Below are 21,210 nucleotides of genomic sequence, written 5' to 3'. Positions count from 1 at the left end.
GGGAGAGCTCTTGCATTACACAGTTGCCTTACAGAGAGGGACGAGCTTCAGCTGATATATATATATATATATATATATATATTATTTTTTTTTTAATGAAAAGGATTTTGAGATTTGATTTGTGGAATTTTTTTATTTTGTGTTTCTTTTTTCTGCAATTTCCTATTGGTTTTAGATATGACTTTTTGAGTAAAAGCCGTGATTAAATTGTGACCTTCAAGTATTTTTTGGGTAGGTGGTGAACATATATACACCCAAAGTTGTTAACACTAGAACTACTGGACTCGTGACACCTATATAGAAATACATGGTGCAAAGTAGTCAAAATGACTACCTCAGTAGTTCTAGTGTTAAAGGGGAAAGGATTTGTTATACTGGTCTCCTTTTGCACATATAGTGGGGGAGAGCTCCTGCATCGGACAGTTGCCTTACAGCCAGGGACGAGCTTCAGTTGACTTTTTTTTTTTTTTTTAAAGAAAAGGATTTTGAGGTTTGATTTGTGAAGTTATTTTTTATTTTGTGTTGCTTTTTTCTGCAATTTCCTATTGGTTTTAGATATAACTTTTTGGGGTAAAAGCCATGATTAAATTGTGACCTCCAAGTATATTTTGGGTAGGTCATGAACATAGATGCACCCAAAGTTGTTAAAGGGGAATTGCTTTGCTATACTGGTCTCCTTTTGCACATATAATGGGGGAGAGCTCCTGCGCTGCACAGTTGCCTTACAGCCAGGGACGAGCTTCAGTTGACTTTTTTTTTCTTTTTTTTAAAGAAAAGGATTTTGAGATTTGATTTGTGGAACTTTTTATTTTGTGTTGCTCTTTTTTTTTGCAATTTCGGATTGGTTTTAGATATAACGTTTTGGGGTAAAAACCGTGATTAAATTGTGATCTCCAAGTATATTTTGGGTAGGTCATGAACATAGATGCACCCAAAGTTGTTAAAGGGGAAATGCTTCACTGTACTGGTCTCCTTTTGCGAATATAATGGGGGAGAGCTCCTGCAGCAGCCAGTTGCCTTACAGAGAGGGACGAGCTTCAGCTGACTCTTTTTTTTTTTTTTTTTTTTTTTTTTTTTATTTAAAGAAAAGGATTTTGAGGTTTGATTTGTGAAGCTTTTTTTTTTATTTTGTGTTGCTTTTTTCTGCAATTTGCTATTGGTTTTAGCTATGACTTGCGCTGCGGAATATGTTGGCACTATAGAAATAAAGATTATTATTATTATGACTTTTTTGGGGGTAAAAGCCGTGATTAAATTATGGCTTCCAAATATTTTTTTGGGTAGGTCGTGACTATAGATTCCCCCAAAGTTGATAAGTTCCATGCTGAGCGTCCTCGTTCATCTACCTCTGAATGGACACGTTAGTAGCCGGGGTCGTCTCACCGCACTTTTTAACTCTTGAGTACAAAGCCGTCTCCTCTGTTTTCGGAACGCCCGTGTTGTCCTTGTGATTTGGAGAGCCTGGTGCCGGCTGGTACTGATAAGCGACCGTCCTGTGACATATTGTTTTTATTACCTCTTTGGATGTCACTCACCATCAGGGCTGTATTTTGCCTTCGTGCTGCCCTAGGCACTTTAAGTGGTCGCGCCCCTTAGTGACAACGTAAAACTGAGTTTTCGCACACGACATCTGTTTAAGGCAGATCTACTCTGTAAAACACTTTAAAAAGTATCAATAAGAAACGAACCCCCCCCAATGGGAATCACCACAGGCACATCAAAACATAGCATGAGTATAAAATATTCCCACCACACCGTCCCCACTTATATACTGTGACTGTGACACTGCCCCTAATAAACACCACACTGCCCTCCCTTATAAACTACTGTATATCCACCACACCTTCCTCGATTATGAAATATGATCTGTACATTGTGAGGAGGGAGCAGCATGATGTGAGGACAATGTCCCATGCATGCTGCCCCCTCCTCACAATGTCCCATGCATGCTGCCCCCTCCTCACAATGTCCCATGCATGCTGCCCCCTCCTCACAATGTCCCATGCATGCTGCCCCCTCCTCACAATGTCCCATGCATGCTGCTCCCTCGTCACAATGTCCCATGCATGCTGCTCCCTCCTCACAATGTCCCATGCTTGCTGCCCCCTCCTCACAATGTCCCATGCATGCTGCCCCCTCCTCACAATGTCCCATGAATGCTGCCCCCTCCTCACAATGTCCCTTGCATGCTGCCCCCTCCTCACAATGTCCCATGCATGCTGCCCCCTCCTCACAATGTCCCATGCATGCTGCTCCCTCCTCACAATGTCTCATGCATGCTGCCCCCTCCTCACAATGTCTCATGTATGCTGCTCCCTCCTCACAATGTCCCATGAATGCTGCTCCCTCCTCACAATGTCTCATGCATGCTGCCCCCTCCTCACAATGTTTCATGTATGCTGCTCCCGCCTCACAATGTCCCATGCATGCTGCTCCCTCCTCACAATGTCCCATGCATGCTGCTCCCTCCGCACAATGTCTCATGCTTGATGCTACCTCCTCACAATGTCCCATGCATGCTGCTCCTTCCTCACAATGTCCCATGCATGCTGCTCCCTCCTCACAATGTCTCATGCATGCTGCCCCCTCCTCACAATGTTTCATGTATGCTGCTCCCGCCTCACAATGTCCCATGCATGCTGCTCCCTCCTCACAATGTCCCATGCATGCTGCTCCCTCCGCACAATGTCTCATGCTTGATGCTCCCTCCTCACAATGTCCCATGCATGCTGCTCCTTCCTCACAATGTCCCATGCATGCTGCTCCCTCCTCACAATGTCTCATGCATGCTGCCCCCTCCTCAGTGTCCCATGCATGCTGCCCCCTTCTCACAATGTCCCATGCATGCTGCCCCCTCCTCACAATGTCTCATGCATGCTGCCCCCTCCTCAGTGTCCCATGCATGCTGCCCCCTTCTCACAATGTCCCATGCATGCTGTCCCTCTCCATGAGCTCCTAATGCTGCCTTCCTCTTTTCCATAATGAGACCTTCATGTTGCCCCACTCATGCTAAGACCACCACACTAACGCTTATGCTGAGACCCCCCACACACACACTACCCCACTCTTGATATTGACTCCCCTACATTGCTCCACTCCATACTGATCCCACACATGCTGCCCCTTCTTCACAATGAGCTCCCAATGCTGCCCCCTCTTATTCTGAGTCCTTACACTCCCCCCACCCAATCGATTTTGTCATTGCACTATCCCTCATCCCTTGTCCTCTGTCTCTAGCATTAGCCCCTCTCTCCCACTCCCCCAGCATCAGCCTCTCTCCCCCAGCATCAGCCTCTATCTTCCCTCAGCATCAGCCTCTCTTCCCCAGTCTCAGCCTTTGCCTCCCCCCAGCCTCAGCCTGCCCCAGTCTCCGCCTCAGCCTCCCTCCAGCCTCCCTCCAGTCTCAGCCTCAGCCTCCCTCAAGTCTCAGCCTCAGCCTCCCTCCAGTCTCAGCCTCAGCCTCCCTCCAGCCTCCCCCCAGTCTCTGCCTCTGCCTCCCTCCAGCCTCCCCCCAGTCTCTGCCTCTGCCTCCCTCCAGCCTCCCCCCAGTCTCTGCCTCAGCCTCCCTCCAGTCTCAGCCTCAGCCTCCCTCCAGCCTCCCCCCAGTCTCAGCCTCAGTCTCCCTCCAGCCTCCCCCCAGTCTCAGCCTCCCTCCAGTCTCAGCCTCTGCCTCCCTCAAGTCTCAGCTTCAGCCTCCCTCCAGTCTCAGCCTCAGCCTCCCTCCAGCCTCCCCCCAGTCTCTGCCTCCCTCCAGCCTCCCCCCAGTCTCTGCCTCTGCCTCCCTCCAGCCTCCCCCCAGTCTCAGCCTCAGCCTCCCTCCAGTCTCAGCCTCAGCCTCCCTCCAGCCTCCCCCCAGTCTCAGCCTCAGTCTCCCTCCAGCCTCCCCCCAGTCTCAGCCTCCCTCCAGTCTCAGCCTCTGCCTCCCTCCAGCCTCCCCCAGTCTCTGCCTCTGCCTCCCTCCAGCCTCCCCCCAGTCTCTGACTCTGCCTCCCTCCAGCCTCCCCCCAGTCTCTGCCTCTGCCTCCCTCCAGCCTCCCCCCCAGTCTCTGCCTCTGCCTCCCTCCAGCCTCCCCCCAGTCTCTGCCTCTGCCTCCCTCCAGCCTCCCCCCAGTCTCAGCCTCTGCCTCCCTCCAGCCTCCCCCCAGTCTCTGCCTCTGCCTCCCTCCAGCCTCCCCCCAGTCTCAGCCTCTGCCTCCCTCCAGCCTCCCCCCAGTCTCAGCCTCTGCCTCTCTCCAGCCTCCCCCCAGTCTCAGCCTCTGCCTCCCTCCAGCCTCCCCCCAGTCTCTGCCTCTGCCTCCCTCCAGCCTCCCCCCAGTCTCTGCCTCTGCCTCCCTCCAGCCTCCCCCAGTCTCAGCCTCTGCCTCCCTCCAGCCTCCCCCCAGTCTCAGCCTCTGCCTCTCTCCAGTCTCAGCCTCTGCCTCCCTCCAGCCTCCCCACAGCCTCAGCCTCTGCCTCCCTCCAGTCTCAGCCTCTGCCTCCCTCCAACCTCCCCCCAGTCTCAGCCTTTGCCTCTCTCCAGTCTCAGCCTCTGCCTCCCTCCAGCCTCCCCCCAGTCTCAGCCTCTGCCTCCCTCCAGTCTCAGCCTCTGCCTCCCTCCAGTCTCTGCCTCTGCCTCCCTCCAGCCTCCCCCCAGTCTCTGCCTCTGCCTCCCTCCAGCCTCCCCCCAGTCTCAGCCTCTGCCTCCCTCCAGCCTCCCCCCAGTCTCAGCCTCTGCCTTCCTCCAGCCTCCCCCCAGTCTCAGCCTCTGCCTTCCTCCAGCCTCCCCCCAGTCTCAGCCTCTGCCTCCCTCCAGCCTCCCCCCAGTCTCAGCCTCTGCCTCCCTCCAGTATCTGCCTTTGCCGCCTCCCCCCCGCATGCGCAGATCTCTGGTCTGCATTAGAGACACTCCCACGCTCCTTATGAATCCACTTACCTGCTCCAGTGCCCGCCGCCATCTTCCTGGCTCACGTGAGTATCCTCTTCTGACACCGGCTTCCATCACGGCGTCCTCCACGGCGTCCTGCTGTGAGCTCTGCATGTGACGTCCACACAGCAGTGGACGCAGCACAGAGGAAGGAGCTGATTGGCGCGCGCCTGTGACCCCGGAAGTGCAGGCGCCGGCAGTTCCGGGGTCAATCAGCTCCCTGTGCTCGGCGGCCACAAAAAAAAAAAATGTAAAAAAAAAAAAAAAAAAAAAATTTTTTTTTTTTTTTTTGCTGCCAGAAGGTGCCGCCCCTCACAATCTGCCGCCCTAGGCACCGGACCACGGGTGCCTAATGGTAAATACGGCCCTGCTCACCATTAAGCACAATTGGATTCATTTTTTTCTACGTTCCCATCATTTTATTTACTTTCGTTTGTTTATGCCCAACATGTGCCAATGAAAATATTGCCTACGTGCTCGCCTGCACTCCTCGTTTATTTACATATTTATTTATTTATAAACAATTGATGTTTTGTTTTGATTTTTTCTTTCCTTTGTCCTCAGGGTAAAGAGATTGGCCCTTTTTGGTTGGTTGTGAGTGAAGATTGCTTTGCAGAGCCGGCTCCTTATATAAGGTAACCCCTCTTATTTGTTCTTCTGTTTGTTATTTTTGGATACAATTGTTGCACATTTGTCAATACAAACTGCTGATATTGTGCAATATTTTTCCAATTTCTAAAAAATGTCTACCCCTCCTCCTTCGCCTGTATTCATTTTGACTTTGGCCCATGCAATAAATTCCTGTTTGTTCCCATTTTTCTGGTCGTTGTCAGTAAATTACTGATGCTATGTTGAAAAATAACCTTTTGAGCTTTGGAATTTTTCAGTACATGGTTGCTTTCTTACAGAAATAGCGCCACCATCGATCCTCAGGCTGTTTTTTGGTATTACAGATGGTTCCCATTCACTTCAGTGGAGCTGAGCTGAAATACCAGCCAAAACTTATAGACTGGGGTGGCACTTAGGCAGCCATGATTTCCTAATCTTGGAAAACAGTTGATGGCATGTTGTTAGAATATGCTCCCATTAGTGGCATAATTAGAGTGTGATGGGCCCCGGTGCTGTCCCCCATCTTGGTGTATGACCTCATAATGTCTATATCCTGGAATATATGGCTCCATCTTGTATACATGCCCCAATCATGGTCCCAGCCTGTATAGAGGTCCCCATAATGGCTCCATCCTGGTTCATATGTCCCCATAATGGCTCCATCCTGATATTGAGATATATATATATATATATATATATATATATATATATATATATATATATATATATATATAGAATCTCAATATCAGGATGGAGCCATTATGGGGACATATAAACCAGGATGGGGACATTATGGGGACATATATATATGGTTATATATATATATATATATATATAATATATATATATAATATATATATAATAATATATATTAGTATAACAATATATATATATATTTATATATATATATATATATTTATATATATATATATATATATAATATTTATATATATATATATATATATATAATATTTATATATATATATATATATATATATATATATATATATATATATATATATATATATATATATGTATATCACCATATATATACATATATATATCACCATATATATATATATATATATATGTCCCCAGATATATACATATATATATCACCATATATATATGTCCCCGTAATGGCTCCATCCTGGTATATATGTCCCCATCATCGCCCCGTCCTGGTATAGATGTCCCCATCATGGCTCTATCCTGGTATATATGTCCCCATAATGGCCCCATCCTGGTTTATATGTCCCCATAATGGCTCCATCCTGGTTTATATGTCCCCTTAATGGCTCCATCCTAGTATATATCCCCATAATGGCCCCGTCGTGGTATAGATGTCCCCATCATGACCTCATTCTGGTATTTATGTCCCCATAATGGCCCCAGCTTGGTTTATGTGGTCATCCTGACCATATCCTGGTATATATGTCGCCATCATGATATATGTGTCCCCATCCTGGCCACATCCTGGTATATATGTCTCCATCATGGCCCCATCCTGGTACACCTCATACCCCTGGGTCACTGCACACAGTAATAAAAATAAACACTTATACTCCCCTTCCCCCCTGCTCCCCCAGTGTCCTCCTCCTCCTCCGATGATATGACATGCCACATCTGACCAGCGTGTAAGCTGATTAGTTGGGGTCAGACCACTGGAAACCCCATTAATCCAGACAATTATAGGGCTACATTATTGATTCAGCACATGGCCACCCTCTGTGTTGAGGAGCTGCATCCAAATCCTAACCAAGTGCATTAGTTTTAAGGGATGAGAATACCCCTCATGGCTACTTTCTTACAAAAACAGCTGCACGCCTGTGCACGAGTTACATCTGGTTTTGTAGCTCCGAACCACTGAAGTTAATAGAGATCAGTTGCAATACCTCACCCAACCTGTGGACCAGGGTGGCGCTGTTTTTGGAAGGAAGCAGCCATTTTTTAGCATGCTCTACAGCCTCTGGAAATGCGAATTCTCCCCAAAACGGGGAATTTGTGATCTCCGGCATAAAACCGATTGTGATGACTGTTAGTGATGAGCAGATCGGGCTGTACCAAATCTAATTAGTTACAAATTTCTCATGAGCAAATTGATTAGTAAAAAAATCTAAATTTTATGAATTTCTTCAAAAATTCGGATTTGCTATAATCTGAATTAGATTAGGACAGCGTGGGAAATGATGGGGGTAAAACCAAAAATGAGTATATCCACCTGTCCTAGACCCTGTCCTGCCCCTGCCGGTCCTCGCTTCACATAGGGTTTCTCTTTGGACTAAAGAGAAGACCGGTCTGAAGCGAGCGGAGAACCGGTGGATTGTCACTTATTTTATTAACCCTTCCTTCTCCGCCATTTATTATGCTTTGGGGTCTCCGGTGACCTTGGATATTGGACGACTTTTCAGGAGAACCTGTCTTCTGTATTGGCAGAACAACCAAATACGTAAACTGGGTCCTTCTCTGCGCGCGGGATCTTGGAGGTGGGAATGGTCAGACCATGGTGGTGACACTTCTTTTGTGCCGACTCTCCTTGAAAGTGTCTTGGCATTAATAACCTTCAGTGCAAGTCTCTAGATTTTTGGCCATTTTCTATGGAGGTCGGGGGAGGTTGTCCACTTTTGGTGAACCTCATCCTTCTGTCCTTCTGCTGTGGATGGTAACAAGGATGGACTCCTCATTACGTGTGGTGGAGATGTGTCGTCCCTTCGTTAAGTAATCCTTCCTGTCTGTGGTTGTGTATATTAGATGTATTCGCATCTTCTTCTTCAACTTAACAAGGTTTGTGATCTACAAGTGATGGACGCTCGTCACTCCGTAAACAGCACCATGGAAATGGCCTCCGGGGACTAACGTGCCACCAGGCAGAAGCTCCTGGAGAGTCGCACATTGCTGTACTGTTACCCCGCAGGGTCGCCCTCCTGACGCTCTTCTCCAGCCTCTATAATCGCCCCTTTTAAAAATTAATAGTTCTTTGAACACCATAGCAACTGTGATGTGAACGTCAGCGGGTCACCGCCGCGCCGCGTCATGCCAGCGCTGATCACCGCTGTCCCTGACCTTGTGAGAACATAACGGGGTTAATTGCATTTAAATGTGATATTGACTACGGACTGGCTGTAGTTAACCCTTTGTGTTCTTTCCTTCGTTCTTTTCTCCCTTCCTTCTTTCCTTTCTCTTTCTCATTTTCTTTCTTTTCTTCTTTTTTCTCTTTTTCATTTTTTCCTTCCTTTCTTACTTTCCTTTCTTTCTTTCCTTCTTGTTTTTTCTTTCTTTCCTTCTTGTTTTTTCTTTCTTTCTTTCCTTCTTGTTTTTTCTTTCTTTCCTTCTTTTTCTTTCTCTTTTTTTTTCTTTCTTTCTCTCTCGTTTTCTTTCTTTTTTCCCTCATTGTTTTTCTTTTCTCTTTTTTTTCATTCATTCATTCATTCATTTTCTTTTTCTTTCTTTCTTTCTTTCTTTCTGGTTTTCTTTCTCTTTCTTGTTTTTTCTTTCTTTCCTTCTCTCTTTCTTGTTTTCTTTATTTCTCTCTTTCCTTCTTTTTTTCTTTACTTTCCATCCCTTCCCTTCCTTCTTTGCTTTCTTCCTTTCTTTCTCTTTTTCTTTTCCTTTCTGTCTTTCTTTTCATTTCTTTTCTTTCCTTTCTGTCTTTCCTTCTTTCCTTTCTTTCTTTCCTTTCCTTTTTGTCTTTGTCTTTTCGTCTTTCTTTTCTTTTCTTTCCTTTCCTGTCTCTTTCCTTTGCTTTCTGTCTTTTCTTTCTTTCTTTCTTTCTGTCTTTATTTCTGTCTTTCCTTCCTTTCTGTCTTTCCTTCCTTTCTGTCTTTCTTTCCTTTCTGCCTATCCTTTCCTTTCTGTCTTTCCTTTCATTTCTGTCTTTCCTTTCATTTCTGTCTTTCCTTTCATTTCTGTCTTTCCTTTCCGTCTTTCCTTCCTTTCTGTCTTTCCTTCCCTTCTGTCTTTCCTTTCCGTCTTTCCTTCCTTTCTGTCTTTCCTTCCTTTATGTCTTTCCTTTCCGTCTTTCCTTTCCGTCTTTCCTTCCCTTCTGTCTTTCCTTTCCGTCTTTCCTTTCCGTCTTTCCTTTCCTTCTTTCTTTCCTTTCTGTCCTTCTTTCTGCCTTTCTTTCCTTTCCGTCTTTCTTTCCTTTCTGTCTTTCTTTCCTTTCTGTCTTTCCTTCCTTTCTGTCTTTCTTTCCTTTCTGTCTTTCTTTCCTTTCTGTCTTTCTTTCTTTCCTTTCTGTCTTTCTTTCTTTCCTTTCTGTCTTTCTTTCTTTCCTTTCTGTCTTTCTTTCTTTCTTTCCTTTCTGTCTTTCTTTCTTTCCTTTCTGTCTTTCTTTCTTTCCTTTCTGTCTTTCTTTCCTTTCTGTCTTTCTTTCTTTCCTTTCTGTCTTTCTTTCCTTTCTGTCTTTCCTTTCCCTTCCTTTCTGTCTTTCCCTCCTTCCTTCCTCTCTCAATCCATCCATGTTTCTATCTGTAAATCTATCCTCCAAGTTCTTCAACATCTCAGCCTTGTGCTCCTGTACACAATCTATAGAGCCTGTTTAGTGTCTTTATACTCTACCGAATGTGGTGCCATTTTCAAAAAGGGCTTTAGGTCTTTCCCTGGTGGTTTAGACCACAAAGCTTAAGTAGCCATTGTGGGAAAAATGTTTGAATGGCTTTTTAGGCAGAGTCACTTGTAGAAAACGATCTAGGAGAGTCACTTGTAGAGAGAGAGATCTAAGTACAATTATATGCAGACATCATTTATTATAGGGGAGTAAAACTAGGAGAGTCACTTGTAGAGAGAGATCTGGATACAATATTATAAAGACATCATATAGTATGCGGGAAAGTAAAACTAGGAGAGTCACTTGTAGAAAACAATCTGGGTACAATAATATGCAGACATCATTTATTATAGGGGGGGTAAAACTAGGAGAGTCACTTGTAGAGAGAGATCTGGATACAATATTATAAAGACCTCATATATTATGGGAGAAATTAAAACTAGGAGAGTCACTTGTAGAGAGAGATCTGGATACAATATTATAAAGACATCATATAGTATGCGGGAAAGTAAAACTAGGAGAGTCACTTGTAGAAAACAATCTGGGTACAATAATATGCAGACATCATTTATTATAGGGGGGTATAACTAGGAGAGTCACTTGTAGAGAGAGATCTGGATACAATATTATAAAGACCTCATATATTATGGGAGAAATTAAAACTAGGAGAGTCACTTGTAGAGAGAGATCTGGATACAATATTATAAAGACCTCATATATTATGGGGGAAAGTAAAACTAGGAGAGTCACTTGTAGAGAGAGATCTGGGTACAATATTATAAAGACATCATATATAATGGGGGAAAGTAACACTAGGAGAGTCACTTGTAGAGAGAGATCTGGGTACAATATTATAAAGACATCATATAGTATGCGGGAAAGTAAAACTAGGAGAGTCACTTGTAGAAAACAATCTGGGTACAATAATATGCAGACATGATATATTATAGGGGGGGTAAAACTAGGAGAGTCACTTGTAGAGAGGGATCTGGGTACAATATTATAAAGACATCATATATTATGGGGGAAAGTAAAACTAGGAGAGTCACTTGTAGAAAACAATCTGGGTACAATAATATGCAGACATGATATATTATAGGGGGGTAAAACTAGGAGAGTCACTTGTAGAGAAAGATCTGGGCACAATAATATGCAGACATTTATTATTGGGGAAGTGAAACTAGGAGAGTCACCTGTAGAGGAGGGTCGGGGTGTATTCATAGATCACGAGCTAAATAACAGTATACAATGTCAATCAGCAGCTTCCAAAGCCAATAGGATACTGTTATGTATTAAAAGAGACATGTACTGTCAGGATAGAGCCGTAATACTACCTCTATACAGAGTGTTAGTGCAGCCTTATCTGGAATATGCAGTTCAGTTCTGTATTTGTAAATATTGTATATGTTCTTTTTATAAAAATTAATCTCAGCTTTCATGTAGTTTATGATTGTAGATTGATTGAGGTGAGGAGCTCAGGAAAAGAGTTAAGTAAGAAGCAACTCACTGACTGATTCCCAGTTGACTCACTGTACATTCAGCAAGGAGCCTGTAAAAGCCAAACGCTGCAGAATTTTTAATGTAACACATTTGAAAAAGATTATTTTTAGCGCAAAATACATTTAAGTAAAAGATAAAGTCACCAAAGGTGGCCAAAACCTTTAACGTCCAGTCATGTTTTATTGCCGATCTTTAATCAACCGTTTGTAATGTAGATGTGTCCTAATCTTGTCACACCAGCGATGGGGACTAAGGTGACCGGACTGTCACCGCTCCATCTTTCTTGACGATCGCGTCGTTAAAATCTCTTGATGTCAAGTGAAAAATTTTACGATAAAATGTCCTCTTTTAGGAGGATCTATACGTTTTTTTTGGCTGCCCGTGTCCAAGCTTTTAGGTGTCTCCGAGAGGGTGAAATATGCCTTCTTAAGAAAATAAAAAAATGATGGAGGACTGAGAAGTAATATATCGATTAAAACATTCTGAGTTAATTAAAAAAAATAGGAACAAAATGGATTACATTAACGGATGATTTCTTACAGAATCTGCAAAAAAAAGGAAAAAGGTAAATGGTTCTAAAAGTCACAATTGCAAATTTTGCCGTGAATCCACACCATGTTGGAGTTCATCCCTGACTTTTATATCCCCAATGATAAGGAAAATCCGCAACAGATTTGTGCTTTTTCAGTGAGGCCCCCTCACGCGTCCGAGCAAAAAAGGAATGTTTTGCACAGTCCGTTGTGGCGTTCCGTTGGCCATCCGTGTGTAAAGTCATCATATGCTGACATCCAGATAGCACACAAACAGCATCAACTTGTACACTTACCTATCTCCAGCGCTGCTGTGATGCTTACTTCCGGGTCCGCAGTCAGTGCAGTGAATATTCATGAGGATAATGAGTGGGCCCGGAAGCAACAGCAGGGGCATAGACAGTGGTGCCAGAGACAGATACTGTAATTTTCGTTTTATAAGACGCACTGGATTATAAGACTCACTCACAATTTAGAGGGAAAAAAAGGTAAAAAAAAAAAATATGGGGTCCGTTTTATAATCCGGTGGCATCTAACTGGGGGGAAGGGTTGTAGCGGTGGTGAAGTGGGGTCACAGGAGGCAGGGGCTGATAGCTAGGATGGGTATTCATAGTGATTCCTGCACCCCTGCTGGTCTGTCCTACCCCTATCTGTTATTTATGCTAATTCTATTATAGAATCATTTTACTAAGTGACTAGAAGGACCTGTGCTGGTGTCATACCCATGTGACTAGAAGGCGTGGGGCCTCAGCCAACATAGCTGATACCAGGAAGAAACATTATTTTCTGCTGGCTGAGGCCCCACCTCTTCTGGTCACATGGTTATGACATCAGCACAAGTCCTCGTCCATCCGTATATCCATCCTCCCCTTTTATTTATGCTAATTCTATTGTAGAGTCGTTTTACTAATTGGCTAGAAGGACCTGTGCTGATGTCATAGCCATGTGACCAGAATGGGTGGGGCCTCAGCCAACAGAAAAATAATGTTGCTTTCTGGTATCAGCTATGTTAGCTGAGGCCTTTCCTCTTCTGGTCACATGGGTATGACAAAAGCACAGGTTCTTCTAGCTACTTAGTAAAACAATTCTATAATAGAATTAGCATAAATAACAGATAGGGGGAGGATGGAGAAGCAGGAGGCGGGAATCACTACCGTATCAAAACCCACCACAGCTATCAACTGATCGGCAGCTGCTGCCAATGAAAAAGCTGTCAATTTTACAAACTTTACTTGCTTGTTTTCAAAATGTATACATCCTATCTGGCGACTAATGGGCCATCCATATATCCATCCTCCCCCAATATTTATGCTAATTGTATTGTAGAATCGTTTTACTAAGTGGCTAGAAGTACCTGTGCTGATGTTATAACCATGTGACCAGAAGGGGCGAAGCCTCAACCATCAGAAAAATAATGTTACTTCCTAGTATTAGCTATGTTGGCTGAGGCCTCGCCCCTTCTAGTCACATGGGTATGACATCAGCACAGGTCCTTCTAGTCACTTAGTAAAATGATTCTATAATAGAATTAGTATAAATAACAGGGGGAGGATGGACAAGCAGGGGGCGGTAATCACTACTGTATCAAAACCCACTACAGCTATCAGCTGATCGGCAGTTCCTACCAATGAAAAAGCTGCTCATTTTACAAACTTTACTTGCTTGTGTTTCAAAACTTATTCATCCTTGCTGGCAACTAATGGTTCATCTGTATATCCATCCTCTCGTAATATTTATGCTAATTCTATTGTAGAATCGTTTTACTAAGTGGCTAGAAGGACCTGTGCTGATTTTATACCCATGTGACCAGATGGGGTGGGGCCTCAGCCAGCAGAAAAATAATGTTGCTTCCTGGTATCAGCTATGTTGGCTGAGGCCCCGCCCCTTCTAGCCACATGGGTATGACATCAACATAGGTCCTTCTAGTCACTTAGTAAAACGATTCTATAATAGAATTAGCATAAATAACAGGGGGAGGACAGACAGGCAGGGGGGCAGGAATCACTATGAATACCCACCCCAGCTACCAGCTGCTGCCACTCAAAAAGCTGCTCATTATACAAACTTTACTTGCTTGTGTTTCAAAACCTATACATCCTATCTGACCACTACAGAATCAGCCTGATAGCGCCAGTATAGCATTGGCTTTAGGTTATATAGTAAAATCCTGTTGATTGGTGCGCTTTAAGTGTCTTCAGGATTCTCAGAACCTCAATTCCAACTTTAGTCTTTACCGTGTGATCCTTAGAGTCGCTCCGTTTCCTTTTTTGTTTCCTATGAATAAACAAGCAATCTCCTTGTGTCGCGGCGCGGGGGTTTACGCGTAGAATTCACCGGTGTTGTGCGCGCATCGCCGGGCGCTCTTGTTGCAGCAGAATAGCATTGCCACAGATCAGTATTAACAATGCAAACACCCTAAATCACTAATAGGAGCGCGCTAAGCTTTTAATTCCGCAGAATTTATTGCTCGCTGTATTTCCATGAATTTATAACGCTTTGATTCTTAAGAGCCCCATTTAATCAGTTTTGCCTGGCACGGAACATAATAAACAACTTTTCGGTGTTAAAGTGCCACATGAGAGAGGTTGCTAACAAGGAAGTTAAGTGTTTCTGCCACGAGCAGTTTTTCACTGTATTTTTCATGAGCTGTTACTTGCAGTAATGTACTTTGCAGGCTTCCGAATGCCGCTTAACCATTGTGATAAGCTGCACAGCCCTCGGGCTCTCTTACAGGTATCACCAAGACGCGGCTCCCTCTGCTTCTTCCCCGACACGGTGATTGCTATTGTAGTCTTAGCCCACGATTAACAATAAATCCGTCACTTTTAAAGGGAAACCACTGACATTCGTGTCTGCAGTGCACTAGGTACCAGGATAAATACCATTTATTCCAAATTGGAAGCCCACCCTGCAACCTACTGATGACTCCGTTATTTAACCCTAAAAAAAATCAGTTTTTCCCCTTTGCTTCATAAGACAAAACAGAGAATGTTATTAAGAAATCTTCTGTTGTCTGAATCTGCAGCAGGAGCTTCCCCCCAAACTTTGTTTGAAATAGGACAACAAGACAATTAGAGGGGTTATGTTTTACTTAATGTTAGTTTAGAAATTGAACCATGACAGTGCCAACATACTTACCAGACCTTCATGGCTCCACCATGCTGCAGTCAGTGTCCCCCGTCAGTTTCCGACTCACCAGACCTCCATCAGTCAACTGTACTGCTGTCAGTGTTCTTCCACCTTTCTCCGACCTACTGGACCTCCACACTCCACCATAACGCAGTCATTATTCTTCCGTCTTTCTCCGACTTACAGGACCTCCACACTCCACCATAGTGCAGTCATAGTTCCCCCCATCTGTCGCCAGCCTACTGGATCTCCATCACTCCACCATAATGCAGTCATTATTCTTCCGTCTTTCTCCGACTTACAGGACCTCCACACTCCACCATAGTGCAGTCATTGTTCCCAACACCTCTCACCAGCCTACTGGATCTCCATCACTCCACCATAGTGCAGTCATTGCTCATCCTCCTTTCTTCAACTTACTGGACCTCCACACTCCACTACAGTGTAGTCATTGTTCCACCAACCTGTCTCTAACCTACTGGACCTTCATCACTCCACCTTAATGCAGTCATTGTTCTCCCGCTGTTCTCCTACCTACAGGACCTCCACACTCCACCATACTGCAGTCATTCTTCCCCACCTGTCTCCGACCTACTGGACTTCTATCACTCCACCACAGTGCAGTCATTGTTCCCCCAATCTGTCATCAATCTACTGGACCTCCATCACTCCACCTTAATGCAGTTATTGTTCTCCCACCGTTCTCCTACCTACAGGACCTCCACACTCCTCCATGGTGTAATCCTTTTTTGCCTCACTTTTCTCCAACCTACAGGAACTCCACACTCTACCATTCTTCATTCAGTGTTTCTCCGTGAGTCTCCAACACTCCATCATAGTGCAGTCATTGTTACCCCGCCTTTCTCCAACCTACAGGAACTCCATCACTCCACCATAATGCAGTCAGCTTTTTCTTCTCTATTTTCTGACCTACTGAATCTCCATCACTCTACCATAGTGCAGTCATTGCTCCACCTGAGCCTTTACTGGAGGTGCATGCAAGTGAAGAAGACTAGCAATGAAAGCGAAGACCAGAGCTTTTGCTGAAGGTGCATGCAAGTGAAGAAGACTAACGATGGAAGAGAAGACCAGAGCCTTTGCTGAAGGTGTGTGCAAGTGAAGAAGAACGATCGAAGAGAAGACCGGAGCCTTTGCTGCAGGTGCATGCAAGTGAAGAAGACTAACAATGGAAGAGAAGACCAGAGCCTTTGCTAAAGGTGCATGCAAGTGAAGAAGACTAATGATGGAAGAGAAGACCGGAGCTGCTGGATGAAAAAAGGGCCAGTGGAGCATTGGGCAGGGAGCTGCGGTGTCAAATCAGGGGGGCAATGAGTCAAGTATAATATTTTTTTTTTATTTTATATTATGCTTTGGGGTCTGAAGAGACCTTAATATTTTGATCATTTGGCATAAATTCAATAAGAATAGAATTTCCCATCCGAATTCGAGTAAATCTGATCAATCAAATTTCTGCTGATCTCGTATATATCAGGGAAGGAGCTGCAGTGCCAAATCAGGGGGGCAATGAGTCAAGTATAATTTTTTTTTATTCTATATTATGCTTTTGGGTCTGGAGATACCTTAATAATATGATTATTTGGCATAAATTCAATCAGAATAGAATTTCCCATCCGAATTCGAGCAAATCTGACCAATCAAATTTCTGCTGATCTTGTATATATCAGGGATGGAGCTGCGGTGCCAAATCAGGGGGGCAATGAGTCAAGTATATATATATTTTTTTTATTTTATATTATGCTTTGGGGTCTGAAGAGACCTTAATATTTTGATCATTTGGCATAAATTCAATAAGAATAGAATTTCTGATGAATAAAAATTTGGCCCATCTTGTATATATCATGACATCAAAGGGATTTTAAAAATAAACTACGTTCCCCAAAAATCTTCATTTAATAAAAGAAAAATATGGATTAATAGATGTTTTATTTCATTTTTTTTTCTCACTCCACCATAAAGGTGGACGAGACTGCTCTTTATTGTGAATCTGGCGCCAAATTCGGCACCACCCCAAAACCCAATATCTCTCCCAATTCTGAACAAACGTTCCAATTCTTTCTTTGCTTTTTCCTCAAAAGCGAGAAAGAAAAAAAAAAAAGAAAGAAAATTCCTAATTCTGTTCGAGTAAAAATTACCCAGCCCCTAGAAGCAGAAAATGTCATTTGTTTCTGAAAACCGCATCAGCTTTATATAATTGCCTTTTTAGTTATCCCTGGTGACCCATGAAATCTTTTGAAATGAATGCAATTTATTTACATGTTGCAGATTGGTGCTGTATCTAATGAATGTGTTTTTTTGGCAGTAACACAGAATAAAGGTTGGTGTCACATTAAAATAAATGACATTGTGCTGTTGTTTCTGTCTTTTGCAAATGAATTTGCATTTTATGTATATTTAATACTCGGCTGCCTACAAGGTTTTAGTTCCGGCGCTGCTTAACATTACATATCTCGACTTTGTACAAATGTATCTTTTTTTTTTTTTTACGACTATTATTTATTTATTTGCGGCTCGTTACGCGCTCGGACTCCTTTCATGGATTGATGGGTGTAAATTTTGAAGATTCCGTTGTGATCGCGTAAATTAGCATTCAAATTTTAATCTAAATATATAAAATTTATGAATCTTTTTAAATATTAACATATATATCCACAGGGCGACATTGTGAGTGTGGACCGCGCATAGTATGAATCGTGATTTTTCGGATATTATGTGAGGTTTCACAACAGAAAAGAAATATTTACATGTTAAAGCGTCAGCAAATTGTCAGGATTCTTCTGTTTCTTGTATGATTTAGGAAGTGATTACGGACGACCGCACGCCAATTTTTCTTCTCTCTTTTTTGTTTATCCTTAGCTTACCTTTGCTTCTGTTTTATAGTGGGTGTTTTGGATCCTCCCTGCGCACTCCGCCCGTTATATTTCATTTCATCTAAGCGGTGGGAGAATAAAAACCCTTTCTAGTAATGGAATTAGACACAAACAGAAAAGGACCCTTGTGCAAAGTCAACATATGGCCCATTTGTAGCACCAAGAGCACATAAATATGCAAAATTCCACCTGCTCTGGAGGTAGAAATGGGCCCTCCTTTTTCTCAGGCCCCTGTTACATCCTATATTAGCATCAAGAGCTGCACTCACTATTCTGCTGGTGCAGTCACTGTGTACGTACTGTACAGTACCAGAGCTGTACTCACTATTCTGCTGGTGCAGCCATTGTGTACATACATTACATTATTTATCCTGTACTGATCCTGAGTTAGATCCTGTATTATACTCCAGAGCTGCACTCACTATTCTGCTAGTGCAGTCACTGTGTACGTACTGTACAGTACAAGAGCTGTACTCACTATTCTGCTGGTGCAGCCATTGTGTACATACATTACATTATTTACCCTGTACTAATCCTGAGTTACATCCTGTATTATACTCCAGAGCAGCACTCACTATTCTGCTGGGGCAGTTACTGTGTACGTACATTACATTACTGATCCTGTATTATACCCCAGAGCTGTACTCACGATTCTACTGGTGCAGTCACTGTGCACATACATTACATTACTTATCGTGTACTGATCTTGAGTTACATCCTGTATTATACTCCAGAGCTGTACTCACGATTCTACTGGTGCAGTCACTGTGTACATACATTACATTACTTATCGTGTACTGATCTTGAGTTACATACTGTATTATACTCCAGAGCTGTACTCACTATTCTGCTGGTGCAGTCACTGTGTACACACATTACATTACTTATCGTATACTGTTCCTGAGTTACCTCCTGTATTATACTCCAGAGCTGCACTCACTATTCTGCTGGTGCAGTCACTGTGTACGTACTGTACAGTACATTACTGATCCTGAGTTACATCCTGTATTGTACTCCAGAGCTGCACTTACTATTCTGCTGGTGCAGTCACTGTGTTACATACATTACATTACTGATCCCGAGTTACCTCCTGTATTATACTCCAGAGCTGCACTCACTATTCTGCTGGTGCAGTCATTGTGTATATACGCATATACATTACATTACTTATCCTGCACTGATCCTGAGTTATATCCTGTATTATACTCCAGAGCTGCATTCACAATTCTTTTAGCTCTTTTTGTAAAAGTCAGCAAACGTATTGGCAGACACCCCTGTAAAGCTGATCTGTTTTGGTATATTGTGATGCTCTCTGCCGCTGTGCATTCCGGGATGTCAGTATTACATACTTGAGATAACCGTATACTACCTAGTGTAAAGACTTAAAGGAGCACTGAGACTGCCTCTGATCACCGATCTGGACATTGTAATGTTTTATCTCAGGAATATTCAGAAATCAATATTTTGTGGAATAACCATGATGTTTAATCCCAGCTTTCATGCATCGCTTTCCTCCAGTCTTTTACACTGCTTTTGGGTGACCTTATGCCTCTCCTGGTGCAATAATGTAAGCAGTTCTTCTTTGTTTGATGGCTTGTGACTATCCATCTTCCTTCTGATTACATTCCAGAGGTTTTCAATGGGGTTCAGGTCTGGAGATTGGGCTGTGAATGGCAGGGTTTTGATGTGGTGGTCCTTCATCCACACTGATTTACCTAGCTGTGTGGCATGGCGCATTGTCCTGCTGGAAAAACCAGCCCTCAGAGTTGGGGAACATTGCCTGAGCAGAAAGAGACAACTGTTTTTCCAGGGTAACCTTGTATGCGGCTTGATTCATACGTCCTTCGCAAAGTTTTATCTGCCCAATTCCAGCCTTGCAGAAGCATCCCCAGATTATCACCGATCCTCCACCAAATTTCACAGGGGGTGCAAGACACTGCAGCTTGTACGCCTCTCCAGGTCTCTGTCTAACCATTAGACGACCAGGTGTTGGGCAAAGCTGAAAATTAGACTCATCAGAGAAGATTACCTTACTCCAGTCCTCTATGGTCTAATCCTTATGGTCTTTGGCAAACTTCAGCCTGGCTCTCCTTTTGCTTCTCATTGATGAAAGGCTTTTTTCTAGCTTTACATGACTTGAGCCCTTCTTCTAGGAGCCTGTTATGAATTGTTCTTACCGTGCACTTCACCCCAGCTGCCATTTACCTTTCCTTTTGTAGATCACTTGATATCATCTTGCAGTTGCTAAGTGACATTCAAATAAGATGACGGTCATCCCGGTCAGTGGAGAGTCGCTTTCGCCCTCTGCCGGTCTGTAGCTTTGTTGTCCCCAATGTCTGCTGCTTGACCTTGTTGTAATGGACTGCCGTCTTAGAACTTTTAAGGATGGAGGCAGCATTACGCTCACTGTATCCCTCTGCAAGTAAAGCCAGAATTGAGCCCTTCTTTTCCGCACTCACGTCTTCTATTTTCAACTCCTTTGGCATGGCTAAAAGTTATTTTTTTCCTTCTTATTACTTTTGGGATATTACTAAAACTTCTTTTGCCGTCCAGCTTGTCCTACTGCAGGAGGATTGTGAAGACCACAGCAGGGTTTCTTATACTTTCCCTTGTTAAATAGATTTGGTTTAGGTGATCACCTAATCAGAAGCACATTAAGGCTTCTTTCACACCTCCGTTTTTCGCCGTTGGGCACAATCCGGAGAATTGCACATAAAACGGATCCGGCGTCTGATTGTATTAGCGCCGGATGGCCTTGCATTGCATGCGGCGTCCGCCGGATCCGACGAAATTTCTTCATCCGGCTGCCGGAAAGGACACAGCATGGAATGTTTTTGTCTCCGGCAAAAAACCAGACCACGCGGGATCCGGCACCGTCAGGCATGTTGTATAATGGAAGCCTATGGACGCCTAATACATCGTCATCCGGTAAATGATTGAATCCAACAACGGATCCGTTTTTTTTGAACTGAGCATGCTCAGTATCACAACAGATCCATCAAAAAATGGAAATAACGCATGGAAAAAACTGATGCAACGGATCCGGGGGGGTGGTTTCGCCGAATCCGTCGCATCAGTTTTTTCGCCGGATTGTGCCTGACTGCA

General features: G+C 43.7%; 1 protein-coding gene across 1 annotated transcript in view; it reads left to right on the top strand.

Annotated features, from left to right (window-relative positions):
* FOXP1 (forkhead box P1) overlaps window positions 1–21,210 on the top strand; it is a 918,681-nt gene that overhangs the window by 404,781 nt on the left and 492,690 nt on the right. The window contains exon 5 of the mRNA XM_075321416.1: window positions 5,468–5,538. The gene's annotated coding sequence lies outside the window, so the exon portion shown is untranslated. The remainder of the gene's footprint in view (window positions 1–5,467; window positions 5,539–21,210) is intronic.

Source organism: Anomaloglossus baeobatrachus, chromosome 8, assembly GCF_048569485.1.
Source record: "Anomaloglossus baeobatrachus isolate aAnoBae1 chromosome 8, aAnoBae1.hap1, whole genome shotgun sequence".
NCBI lineage: Eukaryota > Metazoa > Chordata > Amphibia > Anura > Aromobatidae > Anomaloglossus > Anomaloglossus baeobatrachus.
Note: the sequence above shows the minus strand (reverse complement) of the source record. Positions and strands in the feature narration are given on the sequence as shown.